At 38.6% G+C, this 18,453-nt stretch overlaps 1 protein-coding gene across 9 annotated transcripts in view; it reads right to left on the minus strand.

Moving 5' to 3' along the window:
- Positions 1 to 18,453, minus strand: part of SGMS1 (sphingomyelin synthase 1) — a 313,773-nt gene that overhangs the window by 207,069 nt on the left and 88,251 nt on the right. The gene's annotated exons all lie outside the window — the stretch shown is intronic.

The following is an 18,453-nucleotide window of genomic DNA, read 5'->3' on the forward strand; positions in this document are numbered from 1 at the left end:
ACAAGAGTCTCAGGCTGAGTGCAATGGCACAATCACAGCTCACTGCAGCCCTGACCTCCTGGGCTCAAGCAATCCTCCCACCTCAGCCTCCCAAACAGCTAGACCTTCAGGTGCATGCCACCACACCAAGCTAATTTTTTATTTTTTAGTAGAGATAGGGGTCTTGCGATGTTGCCCAGGCTGGTCTCAAGCTCTTGAACTAAAGTGATCTTCCCATCTTAGCTTCCCAAAGTGCTGGGATTACAGGCATGAGCCACCCTGACTGGCCCTTAAATGTTTTTATTTGGAAATAATTTCAAGCTTACAGAAGAGTTGTAGTATAATAATAGTATAAAAATATCCAGGTACTGTTTATCCAGATTCACTTACTATCAACATTTAACCGATTTACATAACCATTAACTCACTCTGTCCATTCATTCATTCAACTTTTTTTTCTGAGCCATAAAGATAAGTTAAATACAACACAGTACTTTAAATACTTCAGAATTTATTTCCTAAAAATAAGAAAATTCTCTTATATAACCATAACATAGTTATCAACCTTAGTAAATTATATATATAAAAAATACTTTAATTTACTGCCATATTCAGTTACCCCAATTATGCCCTTTATGGTATTTCTCTTTCCTTCAGTTCAAATCCAGTCCAGGGTCAAATACTGCATTTAGCTGCCATTACTCTTTAGCTTCCTTTCAACGGAAACCAGCTTTCCTTTGTCTTTTATGACATTGACACTTTAAAAGTATACAGCCTCTCCCTCTTTTATATTAATAAAACATTTCTATTTTGACTCTCATGGCGTTTCCTCAGATGATTCCTGATGATTTAGTTCAGGTTATGCATTCTCAATCAGAAAACTACAAAAGTGATATTTTCTTCTCTGGAGAGCACATCTAAATGCACAGAAAGTCTATCTGCCCCAGCTTGGTTATGTTAATTTTGATCACAGCCAAGGTGTTGCCCAACATTTTCATTGAAAAATTACTTTTTCCCTTGCAGCTAACAAGTAATCTGTGGGAAGATACTTTAACACCATTCAAATATCTTGTCCCTCATCAAAATTTTCCCCTAGATTTAGCATCCATTAGCGACGTTTGCCTGATAAAAACTTTATACTGTGATGGCTGCCACATGCTGACTTTTCCAACTCCAGCAATCCCTCCATATTGCCATTCATTACTCAGCATTCTACATTATTTGTTTACCAATATATCTATATATGATCAGCTGAGCTACATATAGCCCTATTTTTTTTTGATGATTTATAGCTTATCATTGTACTAAATTACTTAGGTACTCCACCTGTCTCAGACTTAGCCATTGGGAACCCCTTCAAGCTGGCTCCTGTATCCCTGTGACATACTTCATCTTTTAAAAATATTTTCTGGCCGGGCGCGGTGGCTCAAGCCTGTAATCCCAGCACTTTGGGAGGCCGAGGCGGGTGGATCACGAGGTCAAGAGATCGAGACCATCCTGGTCAACAGGGTGAAACCCCGTCTCTACTAAAAATACAAAAATTTAGCTGGGCATGGTGGCACGTGCCTGTAATCCCAGCTACTCAGGAGGCTGAGGCAGGAGAATTGCCTGAACCCAGGAGGTGGAGGTTGCGGTGAGCCGAGATCGCGCCATTGCACTCCAGCCTGGGCAACAAGAGCGAAACTCCGTCTCAAAAAAAAAAAAAAAAAAAAAAATTCTTACTTTTATTTCCTTACTTTCCGATATTAAAAAAAAAAAAAAGTGCTCATCTTATATCTACCTTGTCTCTGCCCTAGATGCTGTCAGTTCTCCAAAAAGCCCTGGTTCCTTTTCATGGAGAATGCTTTTAGAGATCAACATCTGGTATAACCCACTTTTATAGTCATTGTTCATATCTAATGATTATTATTTTGAATATAGGTCATAATCTCCTGCTACTTTGCATTCTTCCTTCCACTATAAGGTAAACAATTGGAGGCTGCTCAGTTTGGCACCAGTGGCAGCTAAATTACTGGTAGGTCCTCTTGATCCTGCCAGGCTTGGTTTCATACTTGGTTAAGGTGAGTCTATTTCACTTATGTCCTTAGTTCAGCTTATGGCCCTTACTGTAAGGTACAGATGGTCTTTATTCCTAGGATGCGGCCTTTGTAATGTCTCAGCAGAATGGCTAAGGTACTCAACAAGGTCTCTTCATCTTGGCTAGGCCAGAACCCCAATCTCTCTCAGTAATACATGACCTCTGGTACCGCCATTCTGTTCTTAGCCTAGTAGCAGCTGCACTCTGCAGTGCCTCACCCCTCGAGTAGCTCCCTCCTCTCCATTACCCTGCCATACAAATCTGAACCTCTTCAGCAGCCTGAAACTCCAATCTCTACCCTTTCAATGCTATGAGACCACCATACTCGGCTGTGGCTCACCTCCCTATATAATGGTGGGGAAAAGTGTTCAAGCAGGAAACCAGGGCAAATGTTGGTCCCCATCATGCGATTCTCTTCTCTTACGGATCACAGTCTTAGATGCCTGCTGTCCACTGCCTGAAAACCACTGCCTCATAGATGGTAGCCCTGTTTTCTAGTTGTTTGTCTTAGAAAGCAAGACCAGCACCCATTACTCTCTTTTTCGCTTTATGCCTTCAGTAGTAAGTGATGGTTGAGGAAGACAGGACTGCTCTACTGAAAAGGGTTAAAACCCAAATGCTTTCAATGTATAATAAATGCTCTTTACTTAAACGTTTCAAAGAAACTCACTTTCTAACAATCTTTTCTTACAAATGTATGTGCTTACTTTAAGCACGGTACTGTAGCAGAAAAAATGCTCTCTATTGGTGAGGCAATTCCAGACAAATGACACGGAAATGTCCCTGTTTCTTCCAAAAAGCTGACACTCACTTCAGATAGCCAGCTGGCTATCACTCTAACATGCATTTACATTTATTTCCATAACTCTTCCTCCTACTGGCATAACAAACCAGTAAAGCCTATCTGAAGTAATGAAAGTTAGTTGCTCTTCTTCATTTCTCTTGTTTATGGGCATGTTCTTAGGGATGGAGAAAAGACTCCTTTTCATATAAATCATTTTCTGGTGTATTTCCATGTCTGCTTATCACCACTGTTGAGAAAATAATTAGGAGAGTGATCCAAGATGGCTGATCACTAGCAGCTCGGGATTGTAGCTCCCAGTGAAAGCACAGAGAACGAGAGGACGCCACACTTTCAGACGAATTTTTGTTGCTCACACACCAGGAGATTCCCAGCGGAGCAGCCCCACGGGTCACCAGTGCGACTCTTGTGGCCAGCGAGGCAGTTTTGCGGCTGCCTTGGTGCAGCAGTTCTTGGTGCAGAGTCAGAAAAGCACCATCAATCTTAACGCCGCTGTTTTGGCCGGTGCAGTGTGTTGCTCAGATTTTAGCACTGAGAGTCAACAAGTTGGACGTCCACTCAGAAACCCAACTATAAAGATGGTAATTATAAAGACCACAGATGGATAAATTTATAACAAAGGGAAGAAACCAGCCTAAAAAGGCTCAGAATACCCAGAGAATGCCTCTCCCTCTATAGGGGATCACAGTTCCTCATCAGCAATGGAACAAGGCCTGATGGAGAATGAGTGTGTTCCATTATAAGAAGCAGACATTAAAAGGTGGATGATAAGAAATTACTGTGAATTAAAAGAACTTGTTCTAACCCAATGCAAAGAAACTAAGAACTTTGAAAAAAGGTTTGACAAAATGTTAACAAGAATACACAATTTAGAGAGGAATATAAGTGAATTAATGGAGCTGAAAAACACAACGCAAGAACTTGGTGAAGTATTCACAAGTTTTAACAGCCAAACTGATCAAGCAGAATAAAAGATATCAGAGGTCGAAGACCAACTTAATGAAATAAAATGAGAAGACAAGATTAGAGAAAAAAGGATTAAAAGGAACGAGCAAAGTCTCCAAGAAATATGGGACTATGTGAAAAGACATAATCTACGTTTGATAGGTGTACCTGAATGTGACGAAGAGAATTAATCCAAGCTGGAAAATACGCTTCAGGATATTATTCAGGAAAACTTTCCCAACCTAGCAAAGCAGGACAATATTCAACTCCAGGTAATACAGAGAACACCACAAAGATATTCCTCAAGAATACCAACCTCAAGGCACATAATTGCCAGATTCATCAGGGTTGAAATGAAAGAGAAAATACTGAGGGCAGCCAGAGAGAAAGGTCAGGTTACACATAAAAGGGAAGCCTATCAGACTCACAGCAGATCTCTCAGCAGAAACCCTACAAGCCGGAAGAGAGTGGGGGCCAATATTTAACATCCTTAAAGAAAAGAACTTTCAACCCAGAATTTTACATCCAGCCAAACTAAGCTTCATAAGCGAAGGAAAAATAAAATCTTTTGCGAACAAGCAAGTGCTCAGAGATTTAATCACCACCAGGCCTGCTTTATGAGAGCTTCTGAAAGAACCACTACACCTAGAAATGAACAACCAGTATCAGCCTTTCTAAAAAATACCAAAAAATAAAGAGCATCGAAATAATCAAGAATTTGTATCAACTAATGGGCAAAACAGCCAGCTAACATTAAATGCCAGTATTAAACTCACATATATTATTATTAATTTTAAATTTAAATAGACTAAATTCCCCATCCAAAGACACAGACAGGCAAATAAAAGCCAAGCCCCGTCGGTATGTTGCATCCAGACCCATCTCACATACAAGGATACACAAAGACTCAAAACAAAGGGATGGAGAAAGATTTACCAACCAAATGGAGAGCAAAAAATAAATAAATAAATAAATAGCAGAGTTGCAATTTTTGCTGATAAAATAGACTTTAAAGCAACAAAGATCAAAAGAAGCAAAGAAGGATATTACATAATGATAAAAGGATCAATGTAACAAGAAGAGCTAAAGATCCTAAATATATACACACCCAATACAGGAATAACCAGATATATAAGACTTATAAAGAGACTTAGACTCCCACACAAGAATAGTGGGAGACTTCAACATCAATATTAGACAGATCAATGAGACAGAAAGTTAACAATGATATCCAGGACTTGAACTCAGATCTGGCACAAGTAGACTTAATTAACATTTATAGAACTCTCCACTTTAAATACACAGAATATACACTCTTATCACACCTATTTACAGGTTTAAATGAAATATTGGTTGGCTGCTTGTTAGTTAATTTCTTCACTCATTTTTTTCTAATGTCTCTATTATTAAGCACAATTATAGCCATACCCATTTTTAGACTGCATTCTAGCCCGGGCAATAAAGCAACACCCCCGTTCTCTCTCCCTCTTTCTCTTTCTCTTTCTTCCTCTCCCTCATTCTTTTTTTTTTTTATTCTTTCTTTTTCTTTCTCTCTTTTTTTAAAAAAGAAAAAAAAAAAAAAAAAAAAAAAACAGAAAGGACCTTCATTTCCTCTGAGTCTGGGGAAACAGAAAGAGAAGGAGAAAGCCAGGGAAAGAAAACTGACACTTACTGGGCCCTTGCTATCTGCAAGGTATATAGATGGGCACTTTTCATAGTTATCACTTCTGGCCCACACAACATTCCTATCACATATGTATGTATTATTATTTCTATTTTAGAGGTGAAGAGACTCTAAGTTAACGTGCATAAGATCACAGAGCTAGTGAGATGAGATAAGGCTAATTTCAAAGTTTATATCCTTATATACCAAACATTTCTGGTCATATTCTAGATATAAGCAAACAAGGAATTCAGAAGTAAAACTTAGAAAAATCATCCAGATATTGTAAAGAAAAAAAAAGAAAAAAAATAATTAGAAAATAAACAGTCAAAAGTTGCAATCCCATATACAAAGCTAATCAAAAGAAAACTGGCAAATAAGAATAGTATTTTATTAAATAATGTAAAGAAAGATGATTTTGCAATCCCAGGAAAATGGACAATAAGTCTTTCCCTGCACAAGCCAGTAGATAGATTTGTGCTCATGGCACATGTGTGTGCACATGTGCACACACACATACACACACAGCATTCCAAATACAGTTTGCAGACTAAAATGTGGGACACCCTCTTGCTACTTCTTGGGCAGAATTTCTTCATAATAGAAATCCACATTGCAGCTCATCGAATTCATTTTCTCAAAAGGAATCCATGCATGACAAGTTATACCTTTCTTTGGTTTTATTCAGGTCCCCTGGACCTTAAAAGTAACCATCTGATGTAAATAAAATGTTGTATTGTCCTTTAGTACTTCTCACTGTCCGGGCATTCCCAATCTTCTTGGGGCTCTTAGAACAGTCTTCTCACAGGTTACAATGTCTCCTGTAGACCTGGCTGAATTCCATTTCCTCAAGTCTGCATGTGTCCGCACTCTAATTAGGTACAAATTCTTCTGTGGGACCTATTTCCCAGGAATGCAGTCTAAGCCCCTGAGCTTGATAAAACAAGACCTCTATGAACTGCTCCCAGTCCCCCTTTCCATTTCATCTCCCAACACTTTATGCTCCATCACTAGTAAAAAAAACTTGTAGCCATTCTCCCTTATAAAACACCCTTTCCTCCTTTCTTCTCGTCTAATTCTCAGAAATTTTTCATGTTCACCATTCAAAGCTGGTTTAGTGCCCCAGCCCTGTGCTCACCTTTATAACATACAAACTTCACTGAGTGCTTTCAATATGCTAAGTATGGATGGGCACTTAACATGTATGGTCTTATTTAGTGCTACCACTAAGTCTGCAAGGTAGGTGCTATTTATTATTATCAGCCCATTTACAGATGAGCAAACATAAAGGAAGACTATGCAGCGTCCCAACATCACACAGCTGGGGAGTGGTAGAGCCACAGAGCTCATAGGCTTTTCATAAACAACATGAAACATAATTAGTCGAAATAGCATAATAGCTACTTCCACACAAAAGGCCCAGAATGTCAATTGTGACCCTATGACAACACTGAAAGGGTAAAAATAAGATGAGAGTAACTCATCAGAATCCTTCAGAAGAGGGGGCAAAAAGAGACCTATAAACTAACATCAACTTTAATGCCCTTAATAAATTCCAAAATATTTTACCAAGACAGGGTGACCAGCAATTTCTAAGACCCAAGTAATATACATATGGCTCAAGCAAAATAATGTTTAAAAGAAGTGGTGAAATAGGGAAGAATTTTCTTACAGGGTTTAGGAAAAAAAGTATTAAATCAAAGATTAAGAAGAGCTCTCAGAGGGAAGAATCTGGAATATTTGTACAAAAATTATGTCCTCAAAAAGTTTTTAATGCTGTGTAACAAACAGCATCCTCTATTGGCATAATGTTGGCTCCTACACAAATTGAATGAGTGAAGATTAGTGAATAGGAAAAATCCTGTTGCACTCCATGTGGGCCCTGTGTGTCACAGATCCAATATACCCATTTCTGGCTCCAGATTGTGAAAAGTGGGGTATAAAGGAGGCATAAACAGAAATACTGAAGACCTGCTCCCTTCCAACTGCCACCCAGATAGCTTCAAGAAGAGCAAGGCAGAAAGGATCAATACTTCAGTACAGGCATCACTCAAGTAGGTTACCCTTCTTCACTGGTAGACAAAGAGGCTTGGTCTCTTGGTTAGAGACCAGGGTCTGCTGGTTGCAGACTTGATTGGAAGATCTTAACCTCACTTCATAATAAAAATCAAGCAAGGTCAAAGTTATCAACGCTGGGCTCTACACTTTTCAGGAAAATTGAAAAACAGAAAAGAATCAAAATTCAAAAAGTAAACATCTCTGTAACCTAATTTGAGGCATGAAATTCCCAGAGAAAGTTTTGTCTAGGGAAAACAAGTAAGACTCTACCACTTAACATCATTTTAAGTACTACTCTGCTAAAAGCAATGGATAGCATTTTTCCATTTCCACCAAAGACAGAGCAGTGAAGAACAACTTTAGCCTAAAGCATAAGAATTTCAACTTTAATGACTTTCTCCAAAGCAAGGACTTTTAACTAAGGAGCATGCAGTTTGTATACCTGTGACAACATTGCTATGTTAATTATTAATATGCAGAACTCCAAATTGATATTCATGTAGAATATGTGATTTTTTAAATTATACTTTTAGTTCTGGGATGCGTGTGCAGAACATGCAGGTTTGTAACATAGGTATACGCATGCTATGGTGGTTTGCTGCACCCATGAACCTGTCATGTACATTAGGTATTTCTCCTAATGCTATCCCTCCCCTAACTCCAACCCCCTGACAGACCCCAGTATGTGATGTTCCCCTCCCCTGTGTCCATGTGTTCTCATTGTTCAACTTCCACTTATGAGTGAGAACACGTGGTGTTTGGTTTTCTGTTCCTGTGTTAGTTTGCTGAGAATGATGGTTTCCAGCTTCATCCATGTCCCTGGAAAGTCCATGAACTCATCCCTTTTTATGGCTGCATAGAATTCCATGTGTTTATGTGCTACATTTTCTTTATCCAGCCTATCATTGATAAGCATTTGGGTTGGTTCCAAGTTTTTGCTATCGTGAACATTGCTGCAGTAAACATATGTGTGCATGTGTCTTTATAGAATAATTTATAATCCTTTGGGTATATACCCAGTATTGGAATTGCTGGGTCAAATGGTATTTCTGGTTCTAGATCCTTGAGGAATTGCCACAGTGTCTTCCACAATGGTTGACCTAATTTACACTCCCACCAACAGTGTAAAAACATTCCTATTTCTCCACATCCTATCCAGTATCTGTTGTTTCTTAACTACTCACTGATCACCATTCTAACTGGTGTGAGATGGGATCTCGTTGTGGTTTTGATTTGCATTTCTCTAACGGCCAGTGATGATGACTGTTTTTTCATCTGTTTTTAGGCCACATAAATGTCTTCCTTTGAGAAGTATCTATTCATATCCTTCACCCACTTTTTGATGGGGTTGTTTTTTTTTTTTTTCTTGTTCATTTATTTAAGTTCTTTGTGATGCTGGATACTAGCCCTTTGTCAGATGGATAGATTGTAAAAATTTTCTCCCATCCTATAGGTCACCTGTTCACTCTGGCGACAGTTTCTTTTGCTGTGCAGAAGCTCTTTAGTCTAATTAGATCCCATTTGCCAATTTTGGCTTTTGATACCATTGCTTTTGGTGTTTTAGTCATAAAGTCTTTGCCCATGCCTATGTTCTGAACAATATTGTCTAGGATTTCCTCTGGGGTTTTTATGGTTTTAGGTCTTGCTTTTAAGTCTTTAATCCATCTTGGGTTTATTTTTGTATAAGGTGTAAGGAAGGGATCTAGTTTCAGTTTTCCCAACACCATTTATTAAATAGAAATCCTTTCCCCATTGCTTGTTTTTGTCAAGTTTGTCAAAGATCAGATGGATGTAGATGTGTGGTGTTATTTCTGAGGCCTCTGTTCTTTTCCATTGTTCTATATATCTGTTTTGGTACCAGTACCATGCTGTTTTGGTTACTGTAGCCTCATACTATAGTTTGAAGTCAGGTAGCGCGATGCCTCCAAGCTTGGTTCTTTTTGTTTAGGATTGCCTTGGCTATATGGGCCCATTTTTGGTTCCATATGAAATTTAAAGCTGTTTTATCTAATTATGTGAAGAAAGTCAATGGTAGCTTGATGAGAATAGCATTGAATCTATAAATTATTTTGGGCAGCATGGCTATTTTCATGATATTGATTCTTCCTATCCATGAGTATGGAATGTTTTTTCCATTAGTTTGTATCCTTTCTTATTTCCTTGAAGAGTGGTTTGTTGTTCTCCTTGAAGAAGTCCTTCACATTCCTTGTAAATTGTATTCCTAAGTATTTTATGCTCTTTGTAGCAATTGTGAGTGGGACTTCACTCATGGTTTGGCTCTCTGTTTGTCTATTATTGGTGTATATGAATGCTTGTGATTTTTGCACATTAATTTTGAATGCTTGTGATTTTAATTTTGTGTCCTGAGACTTTGCTGAAGTTGCTTATCAGCTTAAGGAGATTTGGGGATGAGAGGATGAGATTTTCTAAATATACAATAATGTCATCTACAAACATAGACAATTTGACTTCCTCTCTTCCTATTTTAATATGCTTTATTTCTTTCTCCTGCCTGATTGCCCTGGCCAGAACTTCTAATACTATGTTGAATAGGAGTGGTGAGAGAGAGCATCCTTGTCTTGTGCTGGTTTTCAAACAGAATGCTTCCAATTTTTGCCCATTTAGTATGATATTAGCTGTGGGTTTGTCATAAATAGCCCTTATTATTTTGAGATACATTCCATCAATAACTAGTTTATTGAGTTTTTAGTATGAAAGGGTGTTGAATTTTATCAAAGGCCTTTTCTGCAACTATTGAGATAATCATGTGGTTTTTGTCACTGGTTGGTTATGTGATGGATTACATTTATTGATTTGCATATGATGAACCAGCCTTGCATCCCAGGGATGAAGTCAACTTGATTGTGATGGATAAGCTTTTTCATGTGCTGCTGGATTCAGTCTGCCAGTATTTTACTGAGGATTTTCACACTGATGTTCATCAGAGATACTGGCCTGAAATTTTCTTTTTGTTGTGTCTCTACCAGGTTTTGGTATCAGGATGATGCTGGCCTCATAAAATGAGTTAGGGAGGAATCCCTCTTTTTCTATTGTTTGGAATAGTTTCAGAAGGAATAGTGTCAGCTCCTCTTTGTACCTCTGGTAGAATTTGGCTGTGAAGCTGTCTGGTCCTAAGCATTTTGGGGTTGGAAGGCCTCAATTTCAGAACTTGTTATTGGTCTATTCAGGGATTAGACTTCTTCCTGGTTTAGTTTGTGAGGGTGTATGCGTCCCAGGAATTTATACATTTCTTCTCGATTTTCTAGTTTATTTGCATAGAAGTGTTTATAGTATTCTCTGGAGGTAGTTTGTAGTTCTGTGGGATCAGTGGTGATATCCCTTCATCATTTTTTATTATGTCTATTTGATTCTTCTCTCCTTTCTTCTTTATTAGTCTGGCTAGTGGTCTATCTATTTAGTTAATCTTTAAAAAAAAAAAAAAAAAAACTCTTGTATTCATTGATTTTTTTAAAGGGTTTTCATGTCTCTATACCTTTCTGTTCTGCCATGATCTTAGTTACTTCTTGTCTTCTGCTAGCTTTTGAATTTGTTTGTTCTTGCTTCTCTAGTTCTTTTCATTGTGATGTTACGGTGTTGATTTTACATCTTCCCTGCTTTCTCCTGTGGGCATTTAGTGCTATAAATTTCCCTCTACACACTGCTTTAGCTGTGTCCCAGAGGTTCTGGTACACGTGTCTTTGTTCTTATTGGTTTCAAAGAACTTATTTATTTCTGCCTTAATTTTGTTATTTACCCAGTAGTCATTCAGGAGCAGGTCGTTCAGTTTCCATGTAGTTGTGCAATTTTGAGTTTCTTAATCCTGAGTTCTAATTTGATTTCACTGTGGTCTGAGAAACTGTTTGTTATGATTTAAATTCTCTTGCATTTGCTGAGTAGTGTTTTACTTCCAATTATGTGCTCAATTTTACAATAAGTGCCATGTGGTGCTGAGAAGAATGTATATTCTGTTGATTTGGGGTGGAAAGTTCTATAGATGTCTGTTAGCTCTGCTTGCTCCAGAGCTGAGTTCAAGTTCTGAATATTCTTGTTAATTTTGTGTCTCATTGATATTTCTAATATTGACAGTGGGGTGTTAAAATCTCCCACTGTTATTGGGTGGGAGTCTAAATCTCTTTGTAGGTCTCTAAGAACTTGCTTTAAGGATCTGGGTGCTCCTGTATTTGGTGCATATATATTTAGGATAGTCAGCTCTTACTATTGCATTGATCCCTTTACCATTATGTAATGCCCTTCTTTGTCTTTTTTTTTTATCTTTGTTGTTTAAAGTCTGTTTTATCAGAGACTAGGATTGCAACCCCTGCTTTTTTTTTTTTTTTTTTTTTTTGCTTTTCATTTGCTTGGTAAATCTTCCTCCATTCCTTTATTTTGAGCCTATGTATATCTTTGCACCTGAGATGGGTCTTGTGAATACAGCACACCAATGGGTCTTGACTCTATCCAATTTGCCAGTCTGTATCTTTTAATTGGGGCATTTAGCCCATTTATATTTAAGGTTAATATTATTATGTGTGAATCTGATCATTTCATTATGATGCTAGCTGGTTATTTTGCCCATTATTTGAGCAGTTTCTTCAATGCCAATAGTCTTTACAATTGGCATGTTTTTGCAGTGGCTGGTACCGGTTTTTGCTTTCCACTTTAGGTGCTTCCTTCAGGAGCTCTTGTAAGGCAGGCCTGATGGTGGCAAAACCTCTCACCATTTGCTTGTCTGTAAAAGATTTTATTTCTCCTTCACTTATGAACCTTAGTTTGGCTGGATATGAAACTCTGGGTTGAAAATTCTTTTCTTCAAGAATGTTGAATATTGGCCCCTACTCTCTTCTGGCTTGTAGGGTTTCTGCAGAGACTGTGAGTCCAGTGAACTTTCCTTTGTGGGTAACCCAACCTTCTCTCTGGCTGCCCTTAACATTTTTTCCTTCATTTCAACCTTGGCGAATCTGACGATTATGTGTCTTGGGGTTGCTATTCTCAAGGAATATCTTTGTGGGATTCTCTGTATTTCCTGAATTTGAATGTTGGTCTGTCTTGCTAGGTTGGGGAAGTTTTCCTGGATAATAGCCTGAAAAGTGTTTCCCAACTTCGTTCTATTCTCCCCATCACCTTCAGGTACACCAGGTACACCATTCAAATGTAGCTTTGGTCTTTTCACATAGGCCCAAATTTCTTGGAGGCTTTGTTCATTCCTTTTCATCCTTTTTCCTCTAATCTTGTTTTCACACTTTATTTCATTAAGTTGATCTTCAATCTCTGATATCCTTTCTTCTGCTTGATTGATTCAGCTATTGATATTTGTGTATGCTTCATGGAGTTCTTGTGCTGTGTTTTTTCAACTCCATCAGATCATTTACGTTCTTCTATAAACTGGGTATTCTAGTTAGCCATTCCTCTAACCTTTTTTCAAGGTTCTTAGCTTCCTTGAATTGGGTTAGAACATGCTCCTTTAGCTCCGAGGAGTTTGTTATTACTCACCTTCTGAAGCCTACTTCCATCAATTCATCAAACTCATTCTCCATCCAGGTTTGTTCCCTTGCTGGTGAGGAGTTGTTATCCTTTAGAGGAGAAGAGGCATCTGGTTTTTAGAATTTTCAGACTTTTTGTGCCAGTTTTTCCTCAACTTTGTAGATTTATCTACCTTTGGTCTTTGATGTTGTGATCTTTAGATGGGGTTTACGTGTGAACATCATTTTTATTGATGTTGATGCTGTTCCTTTCTGTTTCTTAGTTTTCCTTTTAACAGTCAGGCACCCCTGCTCTATGCCTGTTGGAGTTTGCTAGAGGTCCACTCCAGATCCTGTTTGTCTGGGTATCCCCAGTGGAGGCTGCAGAACAGCAAAGATTGCTGCCTGTTCCTTCCTCTGGAAGCTTCGTCCCAGAGGGTCACCTGCCAGATGCCATCCAGAGCTCTCCTGTATGAGGTGTCTGTTGACACCTGTTGGGAAGTGTCTCCCAGTCAGGAGGCATAGGGATCAGGGATCCACTTGAGGAGGCAGTCTGTCCCTTACCAGAGCTCAAGTGCTCTGCTAGAATATGTGATTTTTGCCTCAGGAGTTGCAGTAATAACAGATAATACAACAATTTATTGAGTGCTTCGCTATAGGCCAAAAGTCACTCAGGGAGGCCTGAGGGGAAGCCCAGTTCTGCTAAAGAACTACCTGAGATTGGATAATTTATGAAGAAAAGAGGTTTAAGTGACTCACAGTTCCACAAGTTTAATAGGAAGCATGACTGGAAGGCCTCAGGAAACTTACAATCATGGTAGAAGGCAAAGAGGAAGCAAGCACCTTCTTCTAATGCCAGCAGGAGAGGGTGGTTGATGGGGGAATTGCCAGACTTTTAAACCATCAGATGTTGTAGGAACTCACTCAGTGTCCTGATAATAGCACAGGGGAAATCTACCACCATAATCCAATCATCTCACCAGGTCCCTCCTCTGACACATGGGGATTACAATTCAACAAGAGATTTGGGTGTGGACACAGAGCTAAACCACATAAACACACAAGTTCCCTGTTTCAATGCACACCCTCTTGACTACAGAGATAAGACCAATGCAAAATTTTCACTTACAAAATGGGATAATACCTGCTTTACAAGGTTTGAGAAAAGATTCAATAAGTTAATCATATCTACCCTGTGTCTATTATGCAGCAAGCACCTCATAAATGTTAGCTATTGTTACTGGCAAATAATTTTAACTTAACTTGGGTCAACTTCTTCCTGTTATTCAATCCCTGATTCTATTAAAGGCAAGAAAGGGTGTTTATGTCAATGTGGGTAATATAACTTCAAGGAAGAAAAAGAACTGGCCATGTGTTTAACCATGCAGTCTATCCACAGCCATCTACTCCCTACATAGACATTAATGACATGCCCATCATGCATGGAGCACTGGGGTAGGCCTCTGTGCGGAAAGTCAAAATGAAAATGGCACAACCCATACCAGTGCTCAAAGAACATCAACTTATCATTAACCACAAACACTTGTGGAATATTCCCCGTATGCCAGGTATTGCTCTAAGCACTGTGTTTGTATGTGTACACACTTGTAAACATATATATTTACTCTGTTAATCCTCAAAATAGCCCTTCAAAGTATTACTTAGTATCCCTAATTTACAGATGAGAAACTGAGGCACAGAAAGAAATTATAACTTGCTCTAGGTTGCACAGCCTGTAATTGGCAGAGCTGAAATTCATCTCCTGGCTATCCAGTTTCAGAGTCTTAGGCTCCTAACTACTTGATAAGCTGCCTCTCCCTAGATGTGTCCACTAAGAACTAGAGCGAGAACAGACTATGATAAGGGCTCAGTAGGAACAAAAATAAAGTGTGGTGTTTGTGGGTAAGTTGTGCTATCTTGACACATAATAGAAAGAACAAGAGGCCTTTAACTACAAAATGATGTGTTTAAGCACACCATAGCAACCCAGACTGAAAGTCATCCAAAAAACACTTGTGTCTGTCACCTTGAAGAGGTATCATCTCAGTTATTTAGCATATGCTTCAGGGAAAGAGGAGGGCTAAGAACCGGGGCTTAGAAGTCAGACATGACTGGATTTTATTGGCAGATCCTCCAATGACAGCTCTGTGGTCTTCAGGAAATAAATTACTTGACCTCTCTCTGTGATTCAATATCCTCATTGTAAGGATTCAATGAGAAAATTTATGAAAGAGTTTAGTTCTAGGACATGGCTCTAAGTACTAAATAAATCATAAAAATACTAAATAAATAAATATAATTGTTGTTGCTATTTTGCTTCAAGACTCATTCTTAAGCACCAAGTACACAATATCAATCTATAAACCAAAAAGTATGCAACTTATAGGGTTTGAAATACACTGTAGATTCATTATGATATCAATAAGTATGAAATACCAGCCACTGCAAAAACATGCCAATTGTAAAGACTATTGGCATTGAAGTATCCTTATCACAGCACAATGTCAGGTAAACTTAGGCCTTCAATAAACATGGATGGATGTTCACACTCAGCCATAATACAAAATGCAGAGGAGAAAGGTGTGAGGGGCTGCCTGAGGAGGATTACTTATTATTAAACTGCTCTTTGTAACTTTATAGGTATAAAAAAGTGGAATTGCAGGAGGTTTGATTTTCTGAATTTTTTTTTAAATGAGTACGTCTTACACTTTGGGGGTAAAAAATGCCTTCCTATTCCCATTGACTATTCAAAATATTTGCCAATATTATAAAATACTTACGGGTCTAAAAAAATGCCTTCTAATTGACTATTTCAGAAGTATGAATCATATATGCAAAAATGTACTGCTAGCATTGTGCCTGACACAGCAAAAATAAAGAAAAACAAGGCTGGGCCAACTATGGTTTAATGGAGAGACAGACTCTAAACAAATAATTACCATAATGTACCATACAATTGATGCTTTTGGCAAAGGAGAACCTCATACTAGAGGACCCAGAGGAGCAGAGGAGGGAATGACTAACCCTGCTTACATTTCAATCCCACACCATAAAGAAGGAGTTTTTGTTCCTCCAACGTTCTTGCAATTTCCTTGTCCACCCTTCATTATTTCCTATAAAGTGAAAAAGCAGCACTGTCCTAAATATTCCTAAATAGCCACTGTGTTTATCAATCATCATCCCATTCCCTGAAAACCTGCATATTGCCTTAAATAAGAAGTTTCCACAAACTAAGAATCAGCCACCCTGTTAACACATAACTTGGTTATTTTAGATGAGCTTCATCAGAGTTTTTTGGCCCCAGTGTTTCCTCCACAATTCCTAGCCTTCTTATAGTCAATTAAATTGTATGTGCTTTTCCATCCAAAAATCTTAAAGACACAGACAAATGGATAGTTTTTCTAAAATTTTCTAATACCATAATTAGCAGTTCATTTCATTACATAATCAAGAATTTACTTGATAATGCTTCACTGTGACTGAACAATAAAGTCACTTCTAAATTTCTGATAGGACAGAAAGGGAAATGGGCAGGCCACATAATTCTAATCAAAGGAAAACATATAAAAGGGCTTTCCCCTTAAGTACTGAGAAGTGGAATCTTCTTTATTTAGAGACAGGGTCTTACTCTGTCACCGAGGCTGGAGTGCAGTTAGCACCATTATAGCTCACTGTAGACTTGAATTCCTGAGCTCCAAGCAATCCTCCTGCCTCAGCCTCCCAAATAGCTAAGACTACACGTATGCATCACCACACCTGGCTTTTTTTTTTTTTTTCTGTACAGACGAGGTCTTGTTATGTTGCCCAAGCAGATCTCAAACTCCTAGCCTCAAGCGATGCTCCAGCTTGAGCCTCCCAAAGCACTGCAACCAGCACAGAATTCTTTTTTTTTTTTTTTTTTTTTTTTTTTTGAGACAAAGTCTCGCACTGTCACCTAGGCTGTAGTGCAGTGGTGCAGTGGCACAATCTCAGCTCCCTGCAACCTTCACCTCCCAGGTTCAAGCAATCCTCCTGCCTCCGCCTCCCAAGTAGCTGGGATTACAGGCACCTACTACCGCGCTCAGCTAATGTTTTCTACTTTTAGTAGAGATGGGATTTCACCATGTTGGCCAGGCTGGTAGAATCCTCTTTTTAAACAATAGTTTATATAACACATGCAAATGTAGTGTGGTTTATTTTATTTTCACTAAAAAGCTTTGAGGATAATACTAAAGTGTGCCTTGAGGAAAAGGATATTGGAAAGGGAGGCACTGAAAATGTAGAAATAAACACCTTTTTCTTATTTCAAGTTTAAAAAGTACTAGACAAGATGACTGAAACATATTGAGAAGGGAGATTTCACAAAGAGGATGGTCCCTAACACAAGACCTTCTAGGAAAACCATTTGTATGTGGTCTTTTATATAGGACAATCCCAGAAACAACAGAAATAAAAGATTTTCTGAAAATTCAACAACTACTTCACTATTCAGAAAGTTGTTATCTCACTTAGCTAGGGCAGACACCATCTATATCTCAGCCCCATCGCCTGATTTGAAGCTTCAGATTGATCTGAAGCTTGTTATCAGTGAAAATCCCATTATCACCCATGTGTGCTCATAGATTTCACATTTTAAAAGGAACACATGTGTACAGACTACCTGTTAGTATCTTACTCTCTCCTCAGCTTTTGCTTTTCTTAATAGTAAAAAGCCATTCTATTTGTTTGGGGAAGTGCCACACTTTAATTTTTTTTTTTTTTTTTTTTAGTAAATTCTCTTACCTTTGTGCATCCTATTCATTTCAAAGTGACTTAGAGTACATTGTTCATCATGATGCAAGTGTTTGGTACACAATCACCCCCAAGCTGGTGCTCCACAGGTCTGTTAGCACTGAACCAGAGGTAAGCGCTAGCCACTGTACTACACATGTGACAAAAGTCTTCTTGAGTCCCCACAATGTCATCCCCACACCAGGGCCTAGATCTTTATCTGCCCACTCCACCTGCCCTCCAAGGGGGTTGGATCCATGCATTCTACCTAATGGTCTCAACTTCTTCCTCCTGTCTGCTGCATAGTTACCCACCTTCCCTACCTGCCCACTGCTTGAATGCATGCTTGGAAGGTATACTATCTATACTGATATCACCATCTCCACCTACTAAGAATTTGGGATATGCCAGTTAGCTTTAATCCTAGCAATAGCATGATAAGGCAGACACTAATCTCATTTTACAGATACAGTTCAGAGAGAATAGTCAGTTATCAACATGCAAGTGGTAGAGCCAGGATTGCAATCCAGATTCTGAGACCGAATTCTGGCTTAGGACCGAATTATTTACATTTATATGTATACAGAAGGACCTTGAATAACATTGTTTCATTCAACTTTATTTTGTTATAACACTGATGATGAAAAAAATGGTTCTTGGTCAGAGTAACTGTCTGTGTGGAGACTGCATGTTCTTCTCATGTCTATATGGGTTTTCTCAG

The sequence above is a fragment of the Saimiri boliviensis genome, chromosome 12, assembly GCF_048565385.1.
Source record: "Saimiri boliviensis isolate mSaiBol1 chromosome 12, mSaiBol1.pri, whole genome shotgun sequence".
NCBI classification, from domain to species: Eukaryota; Metazoa; Chordata; class Mammalia; order Primates; family Cebidae; genus Saimiri; species Saimiri boliviensis.